At 40.4% G+C, this 15,225-nt stretch overlaps 1 long non-coding RNA gene across 1 annotated transcript; it reads left to right on the forward strand.

Annotated features, from left to right (window-relative positions):
- Window positions 1–465: 465 nt before the first annotated feature.
- LOC121050728 lies at window positions 466–2,380 on the forward strand. Its single transcript, XR_005803679.1, has 2 exons — window positions 466–859; window positions 1,010–2,380. It is a non-coding gene; the product is annotated as an uncharacterized LOC121050728 (long non-coding RNA).
- Window positions 2,381–15,225: the final 12,845 nt, after the last annotated feature.

A 15,225-nucleotide genomic window follows, 5' to 3' on the forward strand; every position in this document is an offset into this window, starting at 1 on the left:
GACTTCAATATACACTTCTCAAACCTTCCCCAGAATCAGCAATGCTATGCAGCTGGAGTTCCAGGTTCATTTCATGGAAGACTGTTTCCAAAGGCCTCCCTCAAGTTTGCTTACTCTGCCTAGTCTGTTTTGTGGCTTTCTAAGGCACCACAGACATGTAATAAGGGGAGGATTTATTATTCTCATTCACCTAAAGAAGTCAGTGAGGCATATTCATTTCAGTTTGCAAATAACTCACTGCAAGAAAACTGACCATTCACGACGCTGAATTTCTGGCGTGCATTAAATGCATGCCGTAAATGATACTCATTCATGGCGTGCATTGAATGTGCGCGGTGAAACTTGCATTTTTAAATAATAAAGCAAAGCGTACAGTGAAGGCATGCCGTGTTTGTTATTGTGTAAATGTTTATTACGACGCGTTTGGAGTATTGCCGTCTTTTTGTAATCAAAACAGCTACGAAATTTGGCCAAAAGTTAAATCTCCTTCTCAGTCCATCCCTCAGTCCCTCACTCTTATCTTTCTCTCTCCGTCGAAAGCTTCGAGAAATCTCAAACCATTACCAGCTCCTCCGCCAAAATCAAGTCACTCTCTGTCTCCGAGATCACACCCCCTCAGCTCTCCAACCTCTCAATTGTCAAATTCGCGTCCACCTTCTCCTTCGCCTCCGCCTTCGCTAGTGAGCCATCGGAGGCGGAGCTCCAGAAGTTCGGTGTCTCCGACGATATATATCAGAGACTTTGTCAAGGGACTCACTTCCGAATTTTTTGATTCGGTTCTTCAAATGCTCACCGTTTCAATCGAATAGTCGACTCTCTCATCCTTGATGCTCTGCACTTCGCTCCTCGCAGCTCATCGGTCAGTAATCTAGGGTTTTCAGTTTAAATTTTTCGTTTTGAATTTTTGAATTTGATCCCAACGATCATTCAATTCAATCCATATGTATACGTTATTTGTTCGATTTGGATTTGTATATCAGTTTGATCTGATTCTTGTTAATTGGAGTAGATGGCGTAGGATTTGATTAAATTTGTTGTTCCAGCTTTTGTCTGTGATGGAGTAGATGCCCCTGTATTCGCAAATTCAATCAAGGTACAAGAGTTTCTGTACTTCATTTATACGTATATCAGTGTATGTTTATACAAACAAATTAGTTGATCCTTAGTTTAGTATCTGTGTATATATAGTAACAGTTAGACAATTCATGGTGTGAGTCTCGCTCCATAAGACACACACACGTATATGAGAATTTAATGGCTGCCTCATTTATTGGGGTTGACAATTCGGGCAAGACTACGATTGTGCTCACGATTAATGGGGAGGACACCAGCCTTGTCACTCCCACTCGCTCTCGGCTTCAACACCAACACCCTCACTTACCAAAAGTAACTTCTTTCTTTTATGCAACACTAGCAATCATTTCAGTTTATTGAATTTGTATTTATATGATTTTGGTATATGGGATGTGGGGGGTCAAAATACAATACCATCTTATTAGAGAAACTATTTTGAACAAACTGATGGTCTTGTATACAGTTCAGATCTTAATTAGAAGATTAGATGACTACAAAATTGGAGCTCCATAATCTTTTAAAGGAGAGGTAACTATAGTGTAGATTTTTGCCCATTAGTTAACTGTGCACCGTCATGTTTTCAACTGCTATACCTAGTATACAATACGACTTGTGTGGAGCTTTTCATATCCTTAAAATGTTTTTTAGGAGTTCATCTGTGTCTCATTTTGTGTATGCTGCGAGGGGCTTTCTGTGAAAGTGTTTATTTGTTGGAGCAAAATTCCGTGATACCTCTCCGCTTATGGATTCATGTTGTATATCCTGAAACCTTGGTGTATCTCGAGTATACCTATCAATTTGTTTGGCTATTAACTGATTACTTATATTGAGATGCACATTTGGATCTCCTTGCCACTTCAGTTAACCTATGATAATTCATAATGTTGCTGGTCTAAACTGAAATAGTAAATTCTATGAAATAACTTCAAGGTTAAACTGAAATAGTAAATTTTGTAGCTCTTTATTAATGTCATTCAATATTGTCTAGCTCCAACTTCAATGGGGAAACAAGAGGCATCTGTAAGTGTTGAATTTATCATGAAGATCCAAGTAAAACTGCTCTTTTAAGAAACAAGATGTATTTGAAGTGGAATGTGGCAGTGTGCAGTGAACGGTTGAGGCAATCCACCCCAGTGGCTTTACACTACCACTTTAGGTTCATTTTATTTGTATTGGTTTTGCTATAAGCTTCATTTGTTATTGCTTCCACAACATTTGTTTGTATACTGCTCAACTTTTTATACAAGTGAATGTTCTCTTATGAAATTGCAACAAGCAAAGAATTAGACAGATTTGTTATTATTTTTATTTATAGTGTTTCTGGGTGACATTGGAACAACAGAGATTTTTTTTTTATTTAAAAAAAATTGAATTTACGGCGTGCAAAGCATGCCTTAAATCAAAATTTACGGCATGCTTTTGGGTCATTTACGGCGCGCGTACTAAATTTTATGGCGTGCATTCGAAATTTACAGCATGCTTTTGCATCATTTACGGCGTGCATTTTGCGCGCCGTAAAAAGATAAAAAATTCCCTTTTTTACGACGCGGTCTATAAGGGAGCATTTTTGCTCGGATTTGCACGTCGTAAATTATCATTTACGGCGTGTTTTGCACGTTCACGTTGTAAATGGCTTGTTTTCCTGTAGTGACTTTAAGTCTTTTCTCGAGGCTCGAGCACAAGAAGTTGTTCCGGGAGGACTAATGGTGCTTCTCATATCTGGCCGGCCAGATGGGACACTTCCTCAACAATATTCCCTTGGTCCCCTTTACGACCCTGTCGAATCTTGCCTTCTTGATATGGTTGATGAGGTATGTGCGTACCATGTAGCTACAGAACCATCATAGTTCATCACTAACAACGATATTTTCTCCAACTTAAACAATGCATTCACAAATATAATATTATCTTGGAAAGCTTTGATACTATTAGTAGTGAACCACAAACTTCTAAAGATGTTACTTGATGAAATTTAGAAATGGACATGTATGTGCAGGGCTTATTAAGCGTAGATAAGATCGACTCTTTCAACATGCTAACTTATAGTCCATAAATGGAGGAGGTACGTATGGTATTACTGAAAAATGGGTGTTTTGAGATTGTAAGATTAGAAGAGCAACCTCCAATGTCCGTTCCTTTGAATACAACGCAAGAGCTTAGAGCTGGCATGGAGAGCATTATCACAAAACATTTCGGTTGCGACATGCATTTGGATTCTAGAGCCGCTTTTTGATCGATACTAGAAGAAAATTGCTGCACAGTCGCGTCCGCCCCTCGCTGCTAAGGATGGCTTGGCTGTTGGATTATTCATCCTCCTCAAGCGCAGAAAGTAGTTTAGAAGTCTAGCTACAATAATGCATGTTAATGGCATGCGCTTTTGTTCTATTTTTGTTTTTTATTTTATTTTGTATGTTCTGTCGAATATTTTTGAACTAATGCATATTCTGTGAAGCTTCTTATTGGCAAGTCTTCGAATTCCCTTCGTTGCTTACATTCTAGATCGTTCCTTTTTTCTTCTTTTTTTCTTTTTTGCTATTTAATTTGTTTCGATTCTGAGTGGCCTTGGTGGTTCTGTTGTTATGTCTGCTAGGGCCTTGTTTCTTGATGGGTCTAGTGGAATTTCTTTTCTCCGGTTAAAATATATAATGTACGTCCTGGATCAATACCTTCTTTTCCTCAAGTTTAACCATTTTACCAAACAAACTTGGCCAATCGTTGTTTTAACCCTCGTACGCGCCTCCACGACCTACTCTCATGGCCATGCTGAGCGGGCCTCAGGCTTTTCCAGCTTGTGCCGTGCGTGGTTGGACAGGACTAGTTTTATGAAATGGTTTTGAATGAGTGGTGAGGTTGTAGGCATGAACGTATGAGACTTGAATCGGGTTGGTGATCAGATCGATTCCAATGTGGTTACAGGTGTTGATGAGATTTGAAGCGTTTGACAGGGGGTGCAATCTGACGTGACCTCTCGATTTGGAAGAAGATGTGGCTCAAATGCATATCAGGTAGTTGCAAGACTTGATTATGGCGGTGGGAGGACGGATTTTACTGGATTCGTTATGGTGGAGGTTCTCGCATTCTGGTTCGGCTGGGTCAATGTGCGTTGGTGGGGTGGTCACCCAGTGTTCTATGGCGATGGCAACTTCGGTGACTGCCGCTTCGGTGGCATTTTGGTTCGTGCTGCTAGTGTTTTGCTCCTCGCCAGGGTTCTGGGCTAGTCCTGGTGGTTGGGTCTGGGTATTTGGGCTTTGTCCTTGGGCCATGTCTATTGGTCATGTGGGTTGGACCTCTTGTTTTTGTCTTCTTGTCTAGCCTTTTCTAGTGGATTTAGTGGCCTTCAGACTATTCTAGTTTTCTTTAGTTTTAGCCTATCAAATAGATTTTGTGTAAAAGTAAATTGCGATTGGAATTGGTATACTCATTTCATTTCATAGTCCCTTTATATAGGGATAGATTTATAACGGAAATATCGATTACATTAATGATACTAAATGCTGATTGAGCTGTGATTGTAATTTCTTGATTCCCTCCTCGTCAGTTGCTTTGACGAAGGCACATGATGTGTTTTTCCTTTAACACTCCCTCTTGTGCCAAGTCAAAGACGAAATGGTGCATGAGTTGTTGCCTCACTAAAAACCTTACCAAGTAACAATAAAAACCCTGTGGGACAAAAACTACACCTTGGTCGAATTAAAAGAGCACAACGCACCTTCTACATTTGAGGATGACATGTGCGTGTTAGACTCCCCCTGATGTCTACAACTCCCCCTGATACTTGCATTAATCAAGGAAGTTTGGAAAGACTTCGCATTCCTATGTTTTTCACATGTTTCTCAAATGTGGCCTTGGGCAATGATTTGGTGAACAAATCTGCCACATTCTCCTCAGACCTTACTTGATTCTCTTGAATCTTGAGGAGAGTCTGTTGTTGCTGATTGTAGAACAACTTTGGCTATATGTGTTTTGTGTTATCACCCTTAATATAACCTAGCTTCATTTGTTCGATGCAAGCTGCATTGTCTTCATAAATGCAAGTAGGCTCTTCAGTGGTAGAACTCAAACCATTAGTCCCTTGAATATGTGTAATGATAGTTCTTAACCATACACACTCATGAACCGCCTCATGTAGAGCAATGATCTCTGAGTGGTTCGAGGAGGTAGCCACAAGGGTTTGCTTGGTTGATCTCCAAGATATCGCCGTGTTCCTATTGGTAAATACATAACCAGTTTGGGAACGATCTTTATGTGGGTGAGAGACGTATCCAGCATCAGCAAAAACCGACCAAAACGTCATTTGGCGTTTTAGTGTAGTGAGTGGCGTTTTTGCCATCAACGTTTCCTTTAGGGATTGCAGTTCCATCTGCGTTCCCTCTTGTCTCTCTGTAGGGAAAGAACAGTCCCAAGTCAATGGTTCCTTTTAGGTATCAGAAATTATTCTTGATACCATTCCAGTGACGCTGTGTTGGCCCTGAGCTAAATCTAGCTAAGAAGTTCATAGAGAATGCAATGTCTGGTCGAGTACATTAGGCTAAGTACAATAATGTGCCTATTGCACTTAGATATGTAATTTCAGCTCCCAACACCTCTTTGTCATCTTCCTTTGGACGAAATGTATCTTTCTTTGCATCCAAGCTTTGACCAATCATGGGAGTGCTAGCAGGATGCGCTTTGTCCATGTTAAATTGCTTGACTTTTAGACATACGCAGACTGGTGGAATAGTATTCCACAAACTCGGTGTTCTAGTTCAAGGCCTAGACAGAATCGAGTTTTCCCAAGATCTTTCATCTCAAATTCGGATTTCAAATAGCTTGCGGTTTCTCTTATTTCATCAAGAGTACCTATTATGTTCATATCATCGACATATACTGCTACAATTGCAAATCCGGAACTTGTTTTCTTTATGAATACGCAGGGGCATAATTCATCGTTCTTATATCCCTTCCCAATTAAGTAGTCACTTAGACAGGTATACCACATCCGCCCGAATTGTTTCAATCCGTGAAGTGAGCGTTTCAACCTTATTGAAAATGCACTCCGTGGTTTAGAGTCACTTGACTTGGGTAATGTAAGGCCATCAGGCACTTTCATATATATCTCTGAATCTAGATCCCATAGAGATATGCAGTAACCACATCCATGAGCTGCATTTCCAGTCATTTGGAAACTACTAAGCTAACTAAGTAGCGAAACATTATAACGTCCATTAAGGGAGAGTATGTCTCCTGGTAGTCAATTCTAGGGAAACCTTGCGCCATAAGGTGAGCCTTATACCTTAGGACTTCATTCTTCTCATTACGCTTTTTGACAAAGACTCATTTATGTCCTACAGGCTTTACACTTGGTGGGGTTAGCACTACCTGACCAAATACCTGTCTCTTTGTCAGAGAATCTAATTCTGCCTAGATTGCTTCTTTCCATTTACTCTAATCTACTCTTTGTTGACATTCTGCAATAGAGCATGGTTCGATATCATCATGCTCTATGATTTCTTGAGCAACAGTGTATGCAAATTCATCATCAATGTGTATGGAAGATCTTTCTATCAACTCATACGCACTCTCATAATCCATTGAGATTTCTTTGTTCTCTGGAATCATTTCAAACATCGGAGCGTCCTCCAGTATTGATTCATGGACATAACTGTAATCAGAGACAATCTCATGAGAGAGATTCTTTACATTGATGATTAATGGATCGGTTTGTGCCTTACTCACCCTATTCTTCCTTGGGTGAGTGTCAATCGAACCAAGTGGCCTCCCCCTCTTCCTTTGGGGAGCCACGGCCTTAACCACACCTCCACTAAGTGTGGTTGCAGTGCCTCTATTTGCAGCATCGTGCCCCTTGTTGGGAACTTCTAACCTTGCAGGCATATTTGCAGCTAGTATATGTGATCTCGTCACTTTTGCGATATCAGTAAACGCATCAGGCATCGAATCTGTTACGTTCTGAAGATCGATTATTCTTTTCACTTCACTTTCATATTGTGAAGTGTGGGGATCAAAATGAGACAGAGTGGAAACAAACCACGACAATTCCTGTCGTTTCTTTGGAAAATCCTTTTTCCTTTCTCCCTCTAACGACGAGAAGACTGTCTCATCAAAGTGACAATCCACAAATCTAGCGGTAAAGAGATCGCCTGTCAAGGGTTCCAAGTAGCGGATAAGTGTTGGGGATTCGTATCCAACATAAATACTTAATCATCTTTGAAGACCCATTTTGGTGCGCTGTAGGGGCGCAATTGGCACATACACTGCGCAACCAAATATGCGTAAGTGTGAAATGTCAGGCTCATATCCAGTTACCAACTGGTACGTAGAAAATGGTTAGCTAGCAGTGGGTCTAAAACGAATAAGTAAAGCTGCGTGCAATATTGCATAACCCCAGATAGATATAGGCAGGTTGATGAGCGTAACTAATGCCCTAGCCACTATCTATAGCCTTTTAATGGTGGCTTCTGTGAGACCATTTTGTGTATGCACATGGGGTACAGGATGCTCTACATCGATCCCAATAGACATGCAATAATCATCAAATGCTTTTGATGTAAACTCTCCAGCGTTATCAAGCCTTATAGACTTGATAGGGTGATCAGGGTAGTGAGCCCTTAAACGTATAATCTGTGCTAGGAGTTTTGTAAATGCAGCATTTCTTGTGGACAATAAACCTACATGTGACTAGATTGTCGAAGTATCCACCAGAACCATAAAGTATTTGAATGGTCCGCATTCTGGATGGATAGGTCCACAAATATCTCTTTATATCCTTTGTAAGAATGGAATGTTTTGTTTTGTATCTTTAGCATAGGAAGGTCTTGATCTTGTTTTTGCTAAAGAGCAGGCTGTGCAAAACGAGTAATGTGCCTTTGAAATGGTCAATGAGGCATAATGGGAGGGAGGTAGTGTTTCTGGTACGTCAGAAGACAGTGGCTGTATTGAAGTAGTACTAGGACCGACACCTTGCAGTGTGACAGATTTTTGTCCCATTTTATTTTTCACTCAAAAGAAGGAATGTCCATATGAGTTCTTTAAAATACGGATTATCATGTCATGACCGGGGTGTCCTAGGCGGTCATGCCAGAGCCTGTATGAGTCAATGTCCCACATTTCATTGTTGGTGACAGTATAAGATTCAATGATCCGAATCATAGTGAGCTACAGTCCACTAGATTGACTCATAAGTTTCTCTAAAATGCATTTCCTTCCACATTTATTAGAGGTAATATAAAAGTATTCAGTTCCATTCTCACAGTGTGTTTTTACATGATAACCGTTGGCACAAATATCTTTGAAACTTTAACAAGGTTCGATTAGCGATTGGTGCATACATGGCATATCTCATATTCTTTAGAGTATTTCTATTTAGGTAGAATGATAATCTTTTCATTCTAATAATTTTTCTTTAGATGTATTACTTTACATTTTTATAGTACTATTTCAAACCATGTATATATGTGTAGTAAATAAATTTGAATAAATTCAATGCTTCAGAATAAAATTAGAAATTTATTAATAAGCCAACGATAATCAAATCAAGGTCATGTCATAAATCTAATTCATCAAACCATTATTGAAATAAACTTTAAGACCAAGTAGTAGTCTAATTAAAAATGAGGCATTATGCCTTCACAACTGTCTTTGGAAAATAAAATGAATAAAACATATCAGTTAAGATTGAGAGCATCTATTGACTTAGCAAGTTCCTCTTTGCCATTGAAGTTTGCAATTGTAAGGTTGACGTCTAGGTCATGACCTCCTTCTTCCATATAGTGAGCCTCTTGTTCTCTAGACTCTCTATACCTCTTGTAATTGGCTGCTACTCTATTGTTTGTTTGGCAGTTCTTGTACCAATGCCCAATGAATCCACACCTATAGTATGGTTCATTGTCAACACTTTCATTTTGCATCTTGTTTCCATGATCCCCATGTCCCTTTCCATGTGGTACATTGTTGCCACGTGGGTAGGGATCAGCACGTCTAAACCCCCTTACTTGGAGTTCTTTCCACCTTTCATTTTTCCATAATTAGCCTCTAGAATTTGCTTTGTCCCAGTGGGCCTGGCATTGTTGTTCAAGAGAACCTCATTATGTCTCTCAGCCACTTGCAGTAGGCTGATCAGCTTATTGAAGGTTGTGATTCTTTTGTTGTCCTACTCTAGCCTATACTGGTCCGCTAGTATAAGCTCTGAAGTAGAAAAGGTGGAAATAGTCTTGTAGATCATATCATATTCTGTGATTTCCTTTCCACAAAAATTGAGACGTGCCTTAGGCGCAACATGTCCTTGTTGAAGTCATTGACCCTTTTGTAGTCAAGCAAGCGGATTCCATTCCACTGAACAACCAGTTCTAGGAGCAAAGTGTCATAAATGTTCCCAAAACGTCCCTTAAGGGCATCCCACAGTTCTTTGGGTGTCTTTAACTGAAGGTACTCCCAGCGTAGGCTAGGATCAATATGTCGCCTTAGAAACATTAAGGCATTTGCTTTCACCTTATTAGATAGTTCATCATCTTTGGGGTCGGTAATAGTGGCAGTGTAGTTTTTGCCACAAAGGCAGTTTCTACATCGGAAACCCAACGATGGTACTCAAGTCCTTCTGAGTCCAAGATGTCAAATTTAAGTCGAGTTGGATCAGCCATCTACATAAACAAGAGAGAAGATATAAATTACGCAGTCATAAAGACATCCACGTAAATTATTTTCCAAAAAATGTGAATTAGATTTCAAGACCAAGATTCGTAATGGTCACATTTTTTTTCTTTCGATGCTATGTGAAAATGTTTTATCACAGTAAGTGTGTATGGATAATGTGCATGAATTTTCATTATCATGACAAAGCGGATTGTATATGTTGCATTTAAAAAATAACCATAGCACATTTAAATATAGCATATATAAAAATAAACTACATGGCATGCTCAAATTTCACACATATACAACAAATTATATACTACACATAATAATTAGCAATAATATATCTTACATAAAATAAAATGAAAACAATAGCATAATATGAAGGCATGCTTAGGAATAATTATATAAGCGTAAATAAAATTCACAAAACATGCTCACAATTGCATAAATAATATATAATAAAATATATATGGCATGTTCAAAATAAAGTATAAACAATAGCATAACATGCTTAAACATAATTATATATATAAAACATAAATAACAAGACATGCTGAAAAGAATCAAAATTATCTAACTAAACATGCTCAAAAGTTCTAATTATAAATAATTAGATATACCATAGTATGAAATTAAATAAATAAAAGAGAACATACTTGGTTTGGAGAAAATAAAACTATCCTAGCGCACGCGCGTGTTGATGCAGGCGTGCGTAGCGATATTTTTTGGGTTTCAGAAAAACTGGACCGCTTCATCTTTTTTAGCAGTGGGCCACAAGGCCTTGTTATTTTTTCTTCTTTTCTTTTTCTTTTTCTTGGCCGTAGAGCCTACCTTTTTATTTTTTTACTTTTCTGGGCACATGGGCCTGTTTCTTTTTTTTCTTTTTCTGGGCCGCAAGGCCAGCTTTTTTTTTTTTTGTGGGCAGCTTGTTTCTTTTTTGGGCCGGATCACTTTTTTTTCTTGTTGGGTCGCAGGCCTTTTTTTCTTTTGGGCCGGGTCACTCACCTTTTTTGGTGGTTTTTTTTAATGGCAGTGGGCCGGGTCACTATCGTGGGTCATGCACCTTGGATACGGGTTGAGACTGTGATCGAGTGAGGCGATTGACCGGAGAAGGTGGCCGGGCTAGATGCCGAAAACTGGGCAACAGAAAATCGATCGGTCTGATAGGCCGATGAACTGACGACTCACGAAAGCAGCGATTCCGGGAACTGACGACGCATGAAGGCAACGATGGCGGGAACGGCGACGAATCTGATCTGGGAAAGATGACGGACTGTGCTATTTGTAGCCGATCTGGAAAGATGAAGGCTGACATCGGTAACACCTTGAAGGTTGGGTTGCAAGGTTGAAGGCGGGGTGCTGCTGTGTGTGGGCACGGGCTGCTGGAGACGAGCGGATCCCGGCGTCCGAGAAGGAGAGGTCGACGAACAGGAACTCTGAGGCCGGGTCTGATGCAGAGCCAACCTGCAGATCTGGGTTTTTTTTTTTTTTTTTCCCCGACTGGTAGAAGAAAGAAAATATAAAAAAAAAATTATGGTTTTGTTCAAGGAAAACCTAATTTGTGTTTAGCCCAAACTCTAGGTTACTTAACCTAGTGATAATAGGATTTAATTAGAAAGATCTAGAATCCTATTCAATGTAGAATTACTTTCCTTGTATGATTGAGATTCTATGCATTGTAATCCTCTATATAAAGAGGCCCCTATTATCAATGAGAATACACAGCGATTATCTCTCAATTCTCGTTTCCCTAAAACACGTTACCAACACGAGCCCTAATCCTAGCCCTAAAAACCAAAACTCTTCTCACCAAAACAACTGCAAGCTCCTAGCCCTTGCTATCCATGCCGTAAGCTGCCCCTGCAGCCCTTGCGCACCCATGTGCCACCTACTGCCCATGCAGCATTGCGGCACTCCTGCTGCCCCTGCAACATAGCAGCTCGCTCGTTCTTGTGCAGATCAGCCTGCTTGCACGCCCCGAAACGTCTTGTTCGGGACCTATGATCAAAATATTTTCTTCATCAAAGTTGTTCATCTCTATCTCCTCTATCTGACCTCAAAATTTCAGCCCTATTGGAGACGTTTTGAGATCTTTACAGTATTCAAGGTGGGAGCTGTTCAGCATGCTCGTTCCTGTGCATATCAGTCAGATTGCAAGCCCCAAAACTTCTATTTATGATTTTCAGATCAAAATTGTTCCTTCATCAAAGTTGTTCGTCTCGGTCTCTTCTTTCTGACTTCCAAATTTCAGTCCCATTGGAGACATTTTGTGACCTGTACACCAATCGGAGTGGGAGCTGTTTAGAAGCGAATCTGTTCCGAATTTCAACAAGTTTGATTCGCCAAGAACTGAAGATTGTTTGCAATCCTACAATGAGGATCGAATGCGATCCGCAATCCTAAGAGGTATGGTTTACTAAAAGTTCCCGTTTTTGAGTTTTTATTTCAATTTCTCGGGGACTTGCAACCTCCCTTCTTCTACCCCCCTTTCTTCATTATAGGGGAGACCAAATTAAGCCGAACTGTGGGGGTTCGTGCTCACTCCAAGCTTAGAGCTTGTTGAGATCTCCAAACTTAGAGTTTGTAGAGAATTTATGATCGACCACTTACATCATTGTTTCGATCTAATCCAATATCTCTTGGAATCGAATTTCTTGGAAGCGACTACGCTCGGAAATTCCTAATTTCTTGGAAGCGATGACGCTTAGAAATTTCATATGTTTTCGTGGTAGCCTACTTAACTCCGAAACTAACCCTAATTTCTTGTTCTCTTTCAGGATGAGTAGCCTGAACAAATTGGACTTTGCTCCATTGGGAACAACTGGCTCTGAATATCACAGGTGGGTTCGTGATATCCGCCAGCATCTCAAGGCCGATGGAATCTTGGATATGATTCTCGAGCCTAGCCAGGACGTGATAACTGTTGAGCAAGCTCAAGCTTTGGAAGCAAATAGAGCAGCCTTAGAGGCAAATAAGGCGAAAGCCATCATCCTAATGACTCGTCATATGGATGATTCGCTCCAGTACGAGTATATGAATGAAGAAGACCCCAGAAGGCTGTGGGTCTCACTCGAAGAAAGATTTGGCAACGTCCGTGACTCCTTGCTTCCTGACCTAGAAGTGAGATGGCATAGCCTCCGCTTCTGTGATTTCAAGACAGTTCTTGACTATAACTCAGAAGCACTTCGCATTAAATCCTTAATGGAATTCTGTGGTAAAAAGATCACAGATGCGATGTTGATTGAGAAAACTCTCTCTACCTTCCTCGTCTCTGCATTAATGGTTGCTAAGAACTATCGAATCGATGTAAATGCAAGACGGATCACAAAGTTTCATGAGCTCATTAGAGCTATGAATGTCGCTGAAAAGCATGACAATATCCTTGTGAAGAACTATAATTTGAGATCCGTGGAAACAGAGCATATTCCGGAATCCAATTATAGTCGCACCTCTAAGAGAGGGCGCCAAGAGCGAAACCCTAATATTAGGTATACTTCTGGACATTCTGATCCATATAATAGCTCTACTTGGGAAGGTAACCACCAAACCGAAGAGGTAAACGTGGAAAGAGAGAGGGAGCCATGTTGGTGGCGCCACCAACACTAAGAGCCATCTAAATGACGCTTTCAAAGAGCCTCAATCAATGGAGTTCGAGTAAAGAGATGTATGTTCTCGATGTGGAGTGTCTGATCATTGGGCACACATTTGTAGAGCTCGTGAAGAACTTGTCACCGCCTACAAAGCATATTGTGAAGCAAGAGAAGCTCACTATGTGGAACAAGAAGATCAAGAAGATGATCTAAAGTGAAGGGTTGGAGACTACAAATCTGGCTGAGATCAATAGATCGCCAATTCTGTTTAAGTCTTTATTTTTCCAAGAGATGTAATAGGCAATTGCCATATACTTTGTAGTAAATTCCAATGGTTTAGTCTTTCTTCAAAGTAAGCTCACCCAAAGTAAGTGTGATGTCTAGGAAGGTTTTGAGATTAGTGGTACTTAATCGAGCCTTACTCCACCGACATCTCTCTACTCACCTGGTCACATTTATTTTGGAATTACCGAAAGAAGTTAGATAACTACCATTGTTTTTCATTAGCTAACATTTGGAGTAGATTCTCCTAATGGTTAAGAGACAATGATGTACTCTGTTGGCTTATGAATAAAATTTCGAGTTCTTTTCATTATGATTCCATTTTGATTCTGAGCATATGACTTTGTGACTACGATGGCTGGGCCATCAGTATTAATTCAAGGACATGGAATAGCCCAAGTTCCACTTGCCAAATGGCACCTTGATTACAGCTGTCACAGAAACTCTCTACGCTCTTAGGGCAAATCGTATCCTATGAATAGCCAACGAAAAATGCATGTAGAGAACAGAAATGAGTTCCTTTGCAATACCTCTAATGATTGCGAACAAAGACGCATCTTAGAGAAGTTTATGTGTCTCTCTAGTGGACTCTATGTCACTATTCGAGCTATTAATCCAATAAAGTTATGAGAGAAGATCTCTTGGATTTAGACACATATTGGCTTTGTCACGACATGATAGATCATCCTAGTCATGATATGATGATCCGTCTACAAAAGACTTCACATGGACATCATTTTTTTCGAGCGAAATGAAGCATGAATCAAAAGTTGATTCCTAGACTAATTGTGACCTACGCTGTTGCCTAGGGCACCGCCTCTATCCACCATCAGCCTAGGGCTGGCGTAGTCCATATCCATCACGCCATGGATAGCGTCCATCATGGTGATGGCGCCCCAGGTGATGTTGCAATCACCAACTTACTTCACATAGCGTTTCGAATGCTCAGGCCTAACCAAAATACTTAATGGTTGCTTCTAAGGCCTCTCGCTCGTTTTACAAAGCCCGTTCCTTAGGGAAACTAGGACTGAGACCGTCCTATGCAAAGGATATGACAATACTCATTCTATTCTTACAAAGAATCCGTAGGGATTTTGTGGATTAATTCAACCAACTTGCGGACGCTTAAATATTTTATGATGTTGGTTGACACGCAAACACGCTGGTCACGTGTTGTGCCATTGTCCACCTATAAATGCTGCTTATGCTACACTCCTAGCACATATCATATGACAACGGGCTCACTCCCCAGATCATCCTATTCAGTCAATTGGATTTGACTATGCTAGAGAGTTTACATCGAAAGACTTTCGATAGATATTGCAATGGGCTTGATGTTGGACATCACATTTCCATGTACACACCCAATTGGTCTCGCGGAAACGACTACGATGGTAGTCCGAACATTGGTAATGCGCACCAATCTTCTTACATCTGCTTGGGGTGATGCAATATCGCATGCAGCTATGCTAATTCGTCTACGACCTACCACCACTCAATGTACCTATGCGTTACAGCTAGTGACTGGGTACACGTCTTTTGTACTTACGCACATTTGAGTGAGCCATTTATGTGCCAATTGCGCCTGCCACAGCGTTCTATGATGGGTCTTTACAGACGAATATGCAACTACGTTGGATTTGAGACTCCA

This window comes from Rosa chinensis, chromosome 7 (genome assembly GCF_002994745.2).
Source record: "Rosa chinensis cultivar Old Blush chromosome 7, RchiOBHm-V2, whole genome shotgun sequence".
Classification (NCBI taxonomy): Eukaryota; Viridiplantae; Streptophyta; class Magnoliopsida; order Rosales; family Rosaceae; genus Rosa; species Rosa chinensis.